Here is a 16332-nt window from a genome sequence, read left to right on the forward strand (position 1 = left end):
TTTTCCTTACTGGGCAGTTTGGCCTTAAAAAAGGGAGAAAGGGAACCGCTTTTCAGCCCTTTCGAAGGACGCTTCTCTTTGTTCTTCAGCAAGGATTCTACTTCTTCAATCAATGTGTCTATTTCATTGGTAACACAATTTGACAGGGTGTGAGAAGTTTGATGGAGCTTAGGGATTTTGGTTTGCACTGAGCCCATTGCCAGACTTCCTTTTGCTTTGTGCTTCCCTATCTTCCAGCTATAAAGCTAACAACAGCTCAACTATGCCGAGACAGAAATATTTCCAAAGGCCAGTTCCTACCTCAGGGTCAAGGGGGGTGGCCCAGCCCGGCCTCAGCCTGTCTCTAATGGGTGTGGATGGGCCCGCCTTTGGCCCGAGCTTAGCCTGGGCTTTGCCAGGGCGCATCCCGCGCTGTGGGAGAGCAGGAGTGCTAAGTAGCACGTCAGGTGCGGCTTCCGGGCTGTGAAGCGCCGCCCCCTTTGTACCTGGGGGCAGTGAGTCAGGCGGCAAGAGTCCTGCACTGCGGGAGAGCAGGAGCGCTAAGTAGCGCGTCAGGTGTGGCTTCCTGGCAGTGAAGCACCGCCCCATGTGTCCCTGGGGGCAGCGAGTCAGGCAGCAAGAGGTTTCCTTTCTCCCTGCCTGTCCTGAACACATAAGGGCCTGGGAGCAGAGGGGAGCCTCCGCTTAGGCTCCCTTCCCCCCGCCCGTACTCCAAGCAGCAACAGGGGCCCGGTGGGGCGGGGAGCCTCTGATGAGGCTTCCTTCCCCGCCCGGCTCAGCAAAGCGTGCCCGGGCCTGCGGCGCTGAAGCAGCACCAAAGCAGGTGTTTGCTTGTGCCCCTGGGGTGCTTCATAGAGCGAGCTTCGCCCCGGGCGTACGGTAGGAGCGCACTCGCTCCTTTCCTTAAACCATTGGTACCCCGGGGGTCCTGGGCACAGCGCATCACTTGCTCTCGATAAAAGCAGCTCACCCAGGCTGCGGCAGTGATTCTGGGATCAGCAATGCGCTTACGAGCGCTGGAGCATTCCTAAAGAGCCCGGGTGATTTCTGGATTCAGAAATTTGCTTACCAAGCGCAAAGGCACCATGAAGAAGGAGGTTTAAGCGCAAAACTCACCGGAAAGGAAGCATTTTCCAAGCGCTTCAGACAAATATACCAAAGCGCTCTCCCGGTGCTATGGACTCATTGCAGGGGTCTAGGGCTACGGCACCCAGCCCCTGGGGACAAAGGATAAGGGAGCACAGGGCGGCAGGGCCCAGAAGCAGGCCAGCACAAGGTGGATGCAGGCAGATGGCAGTCTCTCCGAGTGACCCAGCAGGTCACAGGTCAGCACAGCAGCAGCAGTCCATGACGGTACCTGGTGAGCCCCTCCAGTGTCCCCAAATTGTGGGGAAAACTCCCCTGTACTTATACTCAGTTTTGCAGTGTGGTCACAAAGAAGGGGAGAGGAGGTTTCACCCAGTTACAACTGGTTCTGGGAGTGCCCCCTCCCTTCTCCAGCACAGGCTCCAAACATCAGTTGGGGTGAACAACCCTTTTGTGTGAGGCTAGGGCACAGCCTTTACAAATGCAGGTTGTGCCCGACCTCTCCCTTCGCTCAGCCCAGGAAGACTATTCAGTATGCAGATGCACCTCTGTGACACCTCCACCCTCCCTGTGTACAGGCTGTCTGAAAAGTATGCACAAAACCCAACTGTCACTCTGACCAGATGTGGATTGGAGTCAAGCTACAAAACACCAGATTCATAAGCACAGAAAAATGCTAATTTTCTAGAAGTGGCATTTCTGTAATAGTGATAAACAATCCACTTACATCAGTAAGTAGCATTGATCACTACCATTACAACCATACCAAACATGCCTACACTACTCCTCATAAATCAGACAATACCCCCTAGACATTAGGCAGGGCATTTACAATGCAATCCCATGAGAAGGCAACACTCACAGCAATGAGAAACCAAATAGGCTGTTTGTCACTACTAGGACAGGCCACGCTACTAGGCACATGTCCTGCCTTCTACATACATAGCACCCTGCCAATAGGGCTAGCTAGGGCCTACCTTAAGGGTGACTTACATGTAGTAAAAGGGAAAAGGGGAGTTCTGGGCCTGGTAAGTAAATTTAGATGCCAGGTCCCTGTGGCAGCAAACTGTGCACGCAGGTCCTGCGCAAACAGGCCTGAGACAGGTTTGAAAGGCTACTTCAGTCGGTGGTGCAAGCAGCGCTGCAGGCCCACTAGTAGCATTTAATTTACAGGCCCTGGGTATAGAAATACCACTGTACAAGGGACTCACAGGTCAAATAAATATGCCAATTGGGTATATGCCAATCATACCAAGTTTACAAGGGAGAGCACATGCGCTTTAGCACTGATTAACAGTAGTAAAGTGCCCAGAGCTATAACGTCATCCAAAAAAGTTCAGAAAAATCAAGAGGAGAAGGCAAAAACGTTTGGGAATGACCCTGTAGAAATGGCCAGGTCCAACACATTGGTTATTGCAAACTTGATATTCAAGGATGTAATGAATATACCCAAATAAGTCTGAATGTTGCAAGCAACAGCATCTTATTGTAATCAAGCTCTTGGATGTGCTAATGCATCCACAACACTGGTCCTGATGTATAACTCCCCCATACACCCTTTTCAATTGTGCTGCTAAAGTGCTCGGAAAGATTTTATAGCTACAATTCAGCAGGGAACTAGGTTGGTAGGACTGGCATCCTGTTGGGTTTTTTTTTGGGCTTCAGAAACAGTGAGATTGATGCCTTATTCCAGTACTCAGGTATGGGTGAACTACACTGAAGGATAGAGTTAAATAGACTAACCCGCAATGCAACCACCTTTCATTAAAACAACAAACAATTTATTAGGGATGCCATCTGAACCTGACACTTTACCTCTCTTTGATTTTTTTTATTTTGTTCAGTGTCTCCTCTTCAGTCATTTTAAGATTCAGAGATTGCTGCTGTAGCAGAGTTAGGCTGGGCATTGTTTGTCTTCTAACCACTCTTCTCAGTTTAGTTCAGTTCAAAATCTTTATTTCACCTTAATTAGCCATAAAAGAATACAAAGCATAAAAACAAATCATCAAAAGGCTACCAGTTAAAATTACAATTCATATATAACCCAAAAATACATGTATTTAAGATTAAACCATTAATAAATATATAACCTCTAAAAACAAGGTACAATTTAAAGACAGACATTTTTAAACTAAGCAACAGGGGAACCCACCCCAATACTGCAAGTGGGCATTTTCTTCTGTCTGAGCCGCCAAATATGCATCAAGAACCTAGAAACAGCAAAGATGACGATTTGCCTAGAGTCGCTTCCTAAAATTCTAAGAGCAGGACTAATGTTCCTAAAACCCAGATTATGACATACCAGAAGGATCCACTTCTTCCTATCACCCTGGTAGGGTGGACAGAAGAGAATGACATGCTCTGCCAATTAAACCTCCTGAGGACAAAAGGGTCAGGTTCTAATGGGATTTGAATTTACATGGCCCCATACAGCTGTAAACAATTGGGTGGGAGGATTACCCATACAAAATTTAATGTAAAGAGTTTTTACAGCAGACGGTTCAATCTCATCCAAAAAAGGTTCCAAGCTGTAATCATCTTTAAATTCCAAAAAGGAGACGGTAAGACAGCCAGCATACAAGATCTTAATATTTATTAGTCAGTATACTGCCAGAAAGCACCTTTTAACTCCTGCTTAGGGACTAATATGGCATCTGCTGGTGAAGACCAAAGGTTCCCAAAACTAATCTGCCTTAATCAATCCTTAACCATCATTACCCTCTTCTAGTTTCTTGGTATCACAGGACAAATCCTCCCCATATAGGTCACTTTCTCCTCCATTCCTAATTTAAATTGTGTCTGGAGAGAGGACAGTGATTTCCCTAACGCATCTCTAGAGTTCCTTTCCAGGTTGCTATCTCTCAAGGCGGCTTCCACTTCGGAGATCTCTCCCTCTAACTTCTCCTTCCTTAGCCTTTTCCTCTTGTTCCAAGTGGCTGATGTACTGTGGAGGGTTCCCTCTCAACCAGGCTTTATATGCGTCCCAGGTTACATTGATTGGGGCGGAGGAGAAATGCCAACAGAAACACTTTTCAGTTCCCTTCTATAGTTTTCCCACTATCTCGGGCCGGAGAAGAAGCTTTCTATCTAATGTCCATCTCACTTGTCTCTTCTGGTCAGTGTTTTTAATTTTTATTAGTAAGGGTGCATGGTCGGAAAGGTGTATTGGAAGATGTTCTATTGTCAAAGTCCTGTCTGACACCTTACAGTCTACGAACAGATGTGTAGCTAAGAGCTGGGTAAATGGGTTATTATTATCATCAATATTTGGGCCCTAGTAGCTAGCTAGGGTTAGTGGCTTCTGCCTTATTTTAATATCTGCAACCACCCACCTCACCTCACCCTTCATTTTATTTGTATTTTACAAGTTCTGTCTCTGTGTTTGATCCAATAAAAAGCTACTCTTTTCGTACAATATTGTCTCCTCCATCCCGCTATTCCTCAACATAAGCTCTTGACACTGACTCTTTTAGAGATGGGTTTTCTACAGCAATATGATATGCATTGTTGACTTTTTAAAATATTGTAGTATTAACCACTGTCTCCTTGCCACTCGCAAACCGTTAAGGTTCCAACATAAGATGGAGAGAGGTTGAGTCTCCAGCTGGTCACCCTTTCTTGCCATGTTTCTAAATGGCTATCTATATTTATTCCATCTGGGCAGTCGCCGGTTAATTCTAGATGACAATATTTTTTTCCCTTTTTTCCCACATGCTCCCCACCTCATGCCCCCTCCCATCTCCCAAAGAAACCCTTCCATTCTTCTTTTTGACATCTCTAGGAATGCCTATATGAGCTTCTCCTCTGGGTATCCACCTGCTTCCCAGTGTTCCCCCATCCTCTCCTTAATACATTCATTCACAGCTTGTATCTCAAAGCAGGTATGCATCTTATGGCCACACATTACATATAGGAACACTGGGAATCTCATTTTGACACTTGCCCCAGCTTTCATCAATTCTGCCATTCATTTGCCCAATTCCCACTGTTTATTTTCTGTAGCTGACAATACAACAGATCTGAAGAGGAACTTGAGACCCTGAAAAGACGTCTCCTTGAGACCTAGACTCAAGATTTCTTCTTTAACGAAGTACAAGAGAAAGTTAACTAGATTTTTGAGAGGTTCTTCTGGCCTGGTTTTCGCTTAAATGGGTCTTAAGTCAATAGAGAGCGGGCTCTGGGTAAAACCCTCCCTCAGTAATTTAACCACAAAAAATGTCATATCATTCTCCTCTGACCCCTCCGTCACTTTAAGTATTCTAAACTTATTTTGCCCACATTGTTTTCCAGTCTCTCTATTTTGTCAGCTAATACCTTGCCCTCCTATTTTAGCAGAGTAACCTCTTGTGTATTTTATTTACCTCTATGCATAGTTAATCTACTTTAGTTTCCTGGGCCCCTGTGCGCTGTGCCAGGCCCACTATTTTTTCCAGGTTTGGACAGGTGTCTTGGATCTCTTTCTGATTTGATTCTGAGATAGTGAGCCTACCCTTTACTTCAAATGGGTAGAAACACTGCAGCCAGCTCGACGGCTGGTCGAGAGCTCTCCTCCAAGGTCTCAAGCACGGCACGCTATTACCCGCGCCTCTCCTTATCACAAATGTGTACAGATAACGCGCTAATGTAAAAAGGCAAAAAGGAAAAAAAAAAAAAAAACTTACTTCTACTTCATGCAGTCCTGGATTACCCCTCTCTGACTTCAGCAGCCCACGCTGTGGTAGTTTCAGGCAGCGGGCAGTTTAGACAATTACATAGTTAGGTGAGGCACAGTAACTCCCAATGCCGGCACATCCACAGGTCACCTGAGGGAGTCATGTGATCAGGTTGCAACCAGAAGCGGAGGGGATGCTGGATGCATTGCTGGAAACACTACTTTGCCTAGGGGTAATGCAGGGGAAATACTGCGGGAACATTTTCAGAAATCACAAGTAGATCATGGAAGACTGGGGCTTGGCAAATGCCAGGACTGGCTAATAGCAGATGCCAGACCAGACTCCCTACCTGTAAACAAGGGTAATGCAAAAACACTTAAACCCTTAAAGAACCACGCTTAAAGTCAGGGTAAAAGGGAGGGGGGAGGCTGTATGAAGCGTAAGAACTCCTTAACATCTAGTGATATCTATGTGTGGGACTCTTTGCCAAAACCTAGCTCGGTTGTACTTACTGTAAATAAGGGAGCCCAACAGAAACCTAAAACAAATTCAAGGAAAGCAGCCAGACTTTTGGGGAGAGCTAGTTCAAAACCCTCACTTCCTAAAGGGGCCACTTTTGCAGGTATAGCCGTAACAGGAGGTTCAATTAACCCAGGAGTTGCAAAATCTAAAATAACTCCCTAAGAACCCTTTTTAAGGCAAAAACTGACTTGGGAGACCATACAAGCCCAGGGAGTCTGGAGGAGACTAGTGGGACAATAGCCCCAAAAAAAGGGTGTGAAATGAGGTGGTAAGAGAGCAGAATTATCAGAGGATAAATTGGATTCAGGAGGAGCAGAGACAACCTCCAGGATTTACAAATGAGAAACAGGTTGACACCACTGGCAGAGGTGGCCCCTGGCGACGTCATTCCTGCAAACTTGGAAGGACCAAGAGAGACAGTTTATACCAGGCAGCTTCTCCATTAGGACAGAGGAGCGTTGCCCCCCCCCAGCAGCGGCAGCTGCAAAGGTTTTCCCAAAAAGGGGTGGGACCTCGGGGTGATACAGCACTGCCCCTCAAAGCACATGTGTGTTTGGCCAGCCACCTCGGGCACTCCAAACACACATGCGCAGTCGGCTCTCTCCAGCCCGGCAAAATAGTTGCCGGGCTGGAGAGAGCCTGCACAGGATTCCAGTCTGCCTTGGAGCGCCCTGGCTTGGTGCTCCCAGCCAATCCTAATGCTGCTTTAAGCAGCCTAAGGATTGGCGCAGGGCAGGCTGGGAGCCTGTGCCTGCAGAGGAGTGGGAGGAGAGGATGGAGGGACGGCAGCAGAGGTAAGTTGTTTTTTAAATTATTTTATTATTTTTAATTTAATTCCACCCCGTGCTGCCCTGCCCCTTTTGCATGCTGCGAGCGGCTTATACTACCTGTACGGAGGTTCCCCAGTCAACGGAGCTAGAGAGGAATTCCTCACAGGGTCCCACCCCAGGAAGTCAGGCCTTGCAAGTTTGTCAGAAGGTTCATGAGATGGCTGGGGCCATATGACTTTTACCTTCCATGCCATTAGTGCACTTTCTGGGACATCTAGTTCGCCTTACATTAAAGTTTAAAAAGAAACATTTAAATTAAGCTAATTTAGTCAGTTCCATTTTTGGTGCAGTGCACATGCACTGTGACACTGAACTGGAAGGTCACTGTGCACAAAGTCCAAATACCAGCAAAAATAATGTCCAAAAAAAGATAAAAATCTGAGGTGACCTTGCAAAAAAAAGAAATCTACTACAATCTATGTTACTCCATTTCTGTCAAAGTTTCAGAACAACATGCATTCTGATTATCCCTACACGTTCAGGTGCCACCCACACTCCCCAAATTAATTTTGGCACAAAAAAATCTTTTCATGAGTATGCAAACATGTTGCCACATATGACCAATATAAGTAGCTCAGTACTCGTCCTTCTGAACTTTCAGGTTTGCTGGCATCACAGCTTTCAAACCATGAAATCAGCAAAGAGCCTGGGTGAGACAAGGTTACAAATTGAACAATCCTAATGATACAGTCAGGCAGATGTATGAGTTTTATAGCATGTCCCACAGTCTTTGTGCATATGCATTAAGTAAAAAGACATATATACTCTTCACATTTCATGCATACAGCCACTATCACTTTATTGTCTGCATGTCTACATTTGCTCTTTACACTTCATACATACCTATGTTCACTCTCACTCATATATGCCTGAATCTGCATTCTATTAAAAATCCAGCACTACAACCTCCATTACGACCTACCACCACTAGTTGTGTTTTTACTGCTATGTCAGTGAAATAAACCCACAATACTGTCTGAACAGTCCCATAAGTGTGCATTATCATCATCTGTGACACCCATTCTCTCTCCTTCAAATATTGTTTCCTCCTTTGAGACAACTACATGTTGTGCTTGTTATCGTCACAGCCCCACAACAAAGTGTATTGCAAGCCTCACCCTCACATTCACATTCATAGCGTTATCTCATAAATGAGATGGTCACTTTACCCACATGCGATAAACCCCTGTAGTTCTCTACTAAGCATCACTTTCGCACCATCACCATATCATTACAACCAGCAACTGTGTTTGGTGATATTCTTATTAAGACTTCTTGTATAGTTCAACACTCTGGCAGTAATAATGATCCGCCACATGAAGCAGTTCTATAAATGTAGGTGGTTATAAGATGTATTATTAAATTAGGTGGGTGTCATGTGTGAATACATCTGTGCCAAACTGCTAATTTTCATTGATGGAGATTGATTTGTTCCTGCTGGTGGAATGACTTGGGCAGCCTCTGCCATTGGGATAAGACATTTTGCTGGCCAAGGAAGTTAGGCAAATAGTAAAGCTAAGGTGTCCACTCTGACTCAATTTTCCCTGGTAGACCTTACTTTTAGTTAGATATCAAAGGCACTGGTTCAGAAGGAAAACACCTGTTCTGTCGCACACTTCCTTGTGACAGTATTAGGGCTGTGGGTATAGTTTTTGTACGTAAGAATAATGTCACATAAATCCTTATTTTGGGGCTTAGTGTACCTTGCTTAATTTCTGTTATCTTTACCCTTTGCTGACAACATAATTTTCTATGGTGGAAGACAGTTTGAACAGAGTATGTCTTGCGTGAACTTTGAAACTAGTTGCACATGGTACTATAGTAATCTGTGACAGGGATAATGGGCTAAGGGTAAATGTACAGAACAAAAAAAAAAGATTGGGGGAGGGTGGACAAAGTAAATAAACAGTATATAATGTATAAAAACTGGCAAAAGATTACTACTCACCTTGGGTGTAGTGAGCAAACATTGCAGGGTAGGTTGTACAGTAGTAAAAAAAGTTCAGAGAAACATTTCCTCTGACTTCTTACTGACAATGAAGTAGGCCACATACAAATCACTAGATGCGAGCACTTGTGTAGGGGGCTTGTACCTCCGCAGGGAAATGAGATACCAGCAGAGGCAGAAATAGGAGTGGAATGGACAGCTTTGGGAGGGGAACAGACAGGTGAGGTGAGCAACAGCTTTGTAATATGCTGTTGCTTGGTCTAGCATTGGTCGAGCTGGATCTTATGTCTCTTTAGCATGAAGATAAAACCTTCTGTTTCTCTCTGCTATCATTGGCTTTTGGCAGAACACAGAAAGGACCATGTAAGGAAAATAAATAGTAACCAGATGGTAAACCAGTACTCTTGAGGAAAAACTTTGAGTCCAGCAAAAAAAAAAAAAAACACCAGAAGAGGTTGACCAGGAGTCATAGGCAGGATTCCAGGAATTCAATGTCTGAAGAGTAGTGGCTGAAGGACAAAAGACTAACCAATGTAGAAAAGTGCACGAAGAAGTAGCTTTACATGTGGAGTTGTGATGTTCTGAGCGTTAGGTCTGGAGGAAAATCATGTAGAAGAAATAGGGGGACAGGCCGGCGGTGCCCTGCAGGGCATTCTGACCGCCGCGGTCAGAAGAGGCAAACCGGCGGTCTCCCGCCGGTTTACCGCTGCCCTTAGAATCCCCCATGGCGGCGCAGCTTGCTGCGCCGCCATGGGGGATTCTGACACCCCCTACCGCCATCCTGTTCCTGACGGTTCGCCCGCCAGGAACAGGATGGCGGTAGGGGGTGCCGCGGGGCCCCTGGGGGCCCCTGCCGTGCCTTTGCCAATGGCATGGGCACGGCAGGGGCCCCCGTAAGAGGGCCCCGAAAAGTATTTCAGTGTCTGCTAAGCAGACACTGAAATACGCGACGGGTGCAACTGCACCCGTCGCACCCCTGCAACTACGCCGGCTCAATTCTGAGCCGGCGTCCTCGTTGCAGGGGCATTTCCTCTGGGCCGGCGGGTGCTCTTTTGGAGAGCGCCCGCCGGCCCAGAGGAAATGTCTGAATGGCCGCCGCGGTCTTTTGACCGCGGTGCGGTCATTCAGCGGCGGTACCCTGGCGGACGGCCTCCGCCGTCCGCCAGGGTCAGAATGAGGCCCATAGTGTGCATGTCACAGAAAATAAATATGTGCCAGAATAAATCAGGTACCCAAAAGGAAAAGAATAGAAAAAAAACATGATTTGTCTAAAGACATTTTGGTCAGGTTTGGGAGGAATGGGAGTCATCATTAAAAAAGGCCACTATTTCACCTCAGCACCAAGAAAGACATTGGAATACTGGGGTGGACAAACACTGCCAGAAAGGCACCAGTGAGATGTGCAGAAGGCAGCTATGGAAAAGCACCTTTTCTGAAAAGAGAGCCCACCTCCTATTTGGAACACCGCAGCAGCAAGAGAGGGGCCAGATTCACCCACAAATCTCTAAGGAGAGCTCTCCTCCGAGTTATGAAACAGAGTGGGAGGAGAGTCACCACCACTAAGCAAACATTGGCTTACCCAGCATGCACACAAGAGCCGAAAAAATGGAGAAAACTTCAGAACAAAAGCAGCCTTGAGCACAGGTACATGTAATGCTATTATGAAAAATTGGATTGTTGGTTGAGGGAGGGGAAACCCTACCCAGGAAACAGCCGAAATCCTTGTCAGGTTGAACCCCAAAAAGTGACCTGTGCTTAATCATCTGGTAGCTTGGCACAAAAGCAGTCAGGCTTAGCTTAGATGCAATATATAAAGTATTTATGCAGCACACAAACAGTAATAAAGTAAAAACACAAGGAGTCTCCCACACCAATTTAGAAAAATAGAATACAAAGTAATAAATTACTTGACACCAAAATGTCAAACATACAATCAGTAGAACCGGAAATATGCAATTTAAAAGATCTAAGGTAAGTATAGCTCCTAAAAGCACAAAGTGCCACTTGCAATTATCTGGTCGTGCAAGACCGTGTAAAATTTGCAAATTCAGGCTGACTACAATGGAACGTGGGATGGATACGGGTACCAGGTTCATCAAACTAAAACGTTATCTTCTAATGTCCAGCAAAAGAGTTCCATTCTGGATCAGGCCTGGTGTCGTGGACATTTGGCGCGGTAGCAGAAAGATCCTGTTGGGCGTTGCGGATGGTTGTTGCTGGAGATTGGCGTCAGTGGTCACAGCGGGCTGTCATTGCTGTAGCATGAACTACAGATCTTGTGTTGCCAGTTGTCGCTGGCGGTCCCTGTAAAGCGAAGAGTTAGGTTCACCAGAACTTTGTGTTGGCGGCTGATGTGGGCTGCAAGATCTTGACACGAATGGGCCCTTTTAGGGTCACAAACAGTCCAAAAACTTCAGGGTTCCTCCTTTTGTCCAGGGAAGAGTTTAACTAATGCCAAAACAAAGGTTCAGTACCTGAGGGGCAACTCTTGGGGAACCAGGAACTCACTCCAGCAGAGACCAGCAGCGCTCAGCCAGGTCCAGTTGCAGGCGCAGGCAGGACCTGTTACAGCAGCTGAGCTGGGCAGCTGCAGAGAAGCCAATGGAGCTTATTATGTCACTGTAGCTCATAACAGGAGGTCAGTCAACTGACTTAGGAATCACTTAAGCCTGGTATGAAAGGTTCATGGCTAGTCTTCCTTCTCAGCAAACAGGGCAGGCCTCAAGCAGCAGCTCAGCAGGGTCTCCTTTTTCTGTAGTATTCACAGGTCAAGGAGTGTACTGTAGAGTGGGTCTGAGAGTCATATTTTTATACCTGCTGCCTGCTTTGAAGTGGTAGAAGCCTAAGTAGTTTCCCCCCTACAGAGGTGTCTAGAATTTCTTGCATCCGTTCCTTGGTACCAGTATATATGAGTGCACAATAAGCTAGTTTGAAGTCCTTTGTGTGTGTGCTGGGCCAGTGCTTTGAAGAGAAAATGTGGTAGGTGACTGCTCCCCCCTACCCCCTAAACAAGCCATAATGGCCCATCCTGCAAACACCCAGACCCTCTTTTGTGACGCTATCTGGAAGGAATACACAAAGGCCAACTGCAAACTACACCTAGTCATTTCACCCAGGATACAGGCACCAAGTGGTTAGTACACGAAAATGCTGACTTTCTAAAAGTGACATTATCAGAATTGTGACTTGCAATCTGACTGCCATTAAGAAGGGTTTTAAATTTCAATTCCTCAGACACCAAACATGCCATTCCAATCTGCTCCCAACCAAAAGGTATCATTTATGAAATGTATTAAGGTAACCCAATGTTATCCTATGGGAGAGGTGGGCCTTACCGTAGGGAAAAATGAATTTAGTAGTTTTCATTACTACAAGTAAAACTTAAAAGTGCGTGTCCACCATTTTAAATACAAAGCACACTGCCCTAAGGGCTTTTCAGGGCCTACCTTAGGGGTGACATATATATATAATAAAAAGGGAGTTTTAGACCTGGTAAAAAGTTTATTTTGCCAGGTCGATATGGCAGTTAAAAACTGCACTCAGTCTGCAGGCCTGAGACAGGTTTTAAAGGGCTACCTAAGTGGGTGGCACAATACGCGCTGCATACCTATTAGTAGCATTTAATTTACAGGTCCTGGGCACCTGTAGTCCCACTTTAACAGGAACTTATAAGTAAATTAAATGTGCCAATTGGGTGTAAGCCCATTTTACTATGTTTAAAGGAGACAGCATAATCACTTTAGCACTCTTTGGCAGTGGTAAAGTGCACAGAGTCCTAAAAGCCAACAAAAACTGCTTTAGAAAACAGGAATGAAGGCAAAAAGTTTGGGTGTGATTGTGCAGAGAGGGCCAGGTACAACACCAAGGCCCTCATTACATCATTGGTGGTAAAAGACGCTTACCGCCGTGCAGAAGACTGCCAACACACCGCCGCAGCAGCGGAATTCCGCCACGGTCATTATGACCCACTGCTCGGAATCCGCCAAAATTGAGACACCCACACAAGTCCACCACACCAAAGGTCAGTGATAAACTGGCGAAAACGAAACCTCCACCGTCACGCCAACAGAAATACGCCCACACTATCACGACCCACGAATCCACGCGGCGGTCTTTCAACCGCAATATTCCACTGGCGGTACACACCGCCGCGCTCAAAATACACACACTCTTACAAAACACAGCCATATTGGACAAATCAAAATACACACACCTGATACACATACACACACCACTCCCACACACCCATTACAATATAAAACACACACCCACATCACCCACAAACCCCTACGACCAAAATACAGAAAGAAGGCCAGAGAGAGACACTACAAACTACTACCAAGCATCCACAGGCACACAATACCATCACCCACATCACTTCCACGCACCTCACACAACACACCACTAAATATCACCCCTCTTATCACTACACACACCACCCCACACATCACCCACACCACCCCATGGCACGGCAAAGACACCCCAGGTTCTCTGAGGAGGAGCTCAGGGTCATGGTGGAGGAAATCATCCGGGTAGAGCCACAGCTATTCGGATCACAGGTGCAGCACACCTCTATAGCTCGGAAGATGGAGCTCTGGCAAAGAATAGTGGACAGGGTCAACACAGTGGGACAGCACCCAAGAAATAGGGATGACATCAGGAAGAGGTGGAACGACCTACAGGGGAAGGTGCGTTCCTTGGTCTCAAGACACCACCTTGCGGTTCAGCGGACTGGCGGCGGACCCCCACCTCCTCCCCCACCACTAACAACATGGGAGGAGCAAGTCTTGGCAATTCTGCATCCTGAGGGCCTCGCAGGAGTAGATGGAGGACTGGACTCTGGTAAGTCAAATCTTAACTATTACATCCCCCACCCTACCTGCATGCTATCACATACCTCCACCCTCACCCCCATCAATCCAACTCCTCACAAATATCCCAATATCACAAACCACACATCCCAACACCAAGCCCTGCATGCAACAACAAAGCATGGACACCCACCACCAGGGAACCCAGGATAACCCACCACCCCAACAACAACAGGGACCTGGGGGCAGTGGCAGTGGGCACACAGTCCAGGGGACGGAGACCCAGGAACACAGGGGAACTGGGAGGGCTACTGTGCGACAGGGGGCGGACAGGCCAAGGGAACCCACTCTCCACGAGGCCCTCTAAAACATCATAGGAGCCTACCACCATTCCAGGAGACGATGGCAACGGTACTGGCCAAGTTTCTGGAGACCCAGCGGCTGCAGAAGGAACAGTATTTGGGCTTCAGGGAGGAACTCAGATCCATCAATTCCACCCTGGGCACCATCGTAGGGGTGCTGAAGGAAGTCCTCAACACCAGGAGGGACACTGTGGCACAACAAGGGGCCCCTGACACTAGCCTGGACGATGAACTGCCCACCACCTCCGCCGGTGCTAGTGGACAGGAGGCACCGCCACAGGACCACCACACCAGCACCCCACCCCCTGCAGAGGGAGAACCTCCCTGCAAACGGTCTCTGAGATCCAGGACAAAGACAGAGAACGATGCCAAGACCCCCGCCAAGAAATGAGACCGCCCTGAATGTCATCCTTTTGTCCCACCTTGTCACCCTGTCCATCCTCAAACTGCCCCCGCTTCACTTCCCATGCCCATTTGGGCAATGCACCTGTGAGACTAATAGACTGGACTCTGCCATGGACATTCCTCCACCATCACCCCTCACCATTTTACAGCACCCTCCAATATTGAGCACTTAAATAAACACCCGTAAAGCACAAAACAATCTGGAGTCTGTCTGTGATTTCGAAATAGTGTATTAGCAATTACAGTGTCAAAATGCTCTTTCAATTGTAATGTCAACATACCTATGTCACACAGCTCTAGTCCATGAGGAAACAAAGCAGATGTCACACAGTGGGACCCACATCTGTGAAATCGTAAGGGAGAGTGACAACTCAGTGACCATACACTGGGTGAAAACGACAGACAGTAGAGAGGTAGTAGTGTTAAAGTACATGTAGTAGGCAGGTTTGTATTCTTACCTGTGTCTCAATGGAAGTATTGCAGGATCACCGAGTTCCTGTTGTCAAAGTCTTCTTCTTCTGCTTCGTCGTCTTCACTCTCCACAGGCTCCACAGCTGCCACAACACCTCGATCTGGACCATCCTCCTGCAGAAAAGGCACCTGTCATCGCAAAGCTAAGTTGTGAAGCATACAGCAGGCCACGATGATCTGGCACACCTTCTTTGGTGAGTAGAATAGGGATCCACCTGTCATATGGAGGCACCTGAACCTGGCCTTCAGGAGGCCGAAGTACCGCTCTATAATCCTCCGATTGGGCCTCATTGTAGCGTTCCTCTGCCCTTGTCCTGGGATTCCTCACTGGGGTCAGTAGCCATGACAGGTTGGGGTAACCAGAGTCACCTGCAAATGGCGAGGAACAACTGTTAGACACACACTAACCTGTAGGGATATCCCCAGACCCAGACAACCATTCCCACTGACTTGCTTCCAGGTGCTCACCTAATAGCCACACACGGTGCCTCTGGAGTTGGCCCATCACATAAGGGATGCTGCTATTCCGCAGGATGTAAGCGTCATGCACTGAGCCAGGGAATTTGGCATTCACATGGGAGATGTACTGATCGGTCAAACACACCATCTGCACATTCATCGAATGATAACTCTTCTGGTTTCTGTACACCTGTTCACTCCTGCGGGGGGGGTACCAAAGCCACATGTGTCCCATCCATGGCACCTCTGATGGTGGGGATATGTCCCAGGGCATAGAAATCACCTTTCACTGTAGGCAAATCCTCCACCTGAGGGAAAACGATGTAGCTCTGCATGTGTTTCAGCTGGGCAGACAACACTCTGGACAACACGTTGGAAAACATAGGCTGGGACATCCCTGATGCTATGGCCACTGTTGTTTGAAATGACCCACTTGCCAGGAAATGGAGTACTGACAGCACCTGCACCAGAGGGGGAATTCCTGTGGGATGGCGGATAGCTGACATCAGGTCTGGCTCCAACTGGGCACACAGTTCCAGGATTGTGGCACGATCAAGCCTGTAGGTGATGATCACATGTCTTTCCTCCATTGTCGACAGGTCCACCAGCGGTCTGTACACTGGAGGATGCCGCCATCTCCTCACATGTCCCAGTGGACGGTGCCTATGAAGGACAACAGCAAGCACAGAGTCAACCAACTCAGAGGTGTGTACCCACAGCTTACACAGAACACGATTCATAATCAGAAATTTGCATGTATGAGTGTTGAGGCAAGGCCTATGTATG

The sequence above is a fragment of the Pleurodeles waltl genome, chromosome 8, assembly GCF_031143425.1.
Source record: "Pleurodeles waltl isolate 20211129_DDA chromosome 8, aPleWal1.hap1.20221129, whole genome shotgun sequence".
Classification (NCBI taxonomy): domain Eukaryota; kingdom Metazoa; phylum Chordata; class Amphibia; order Caudata; family Salamandridae; genus Pleurodeles; species Pleurodeles waltl.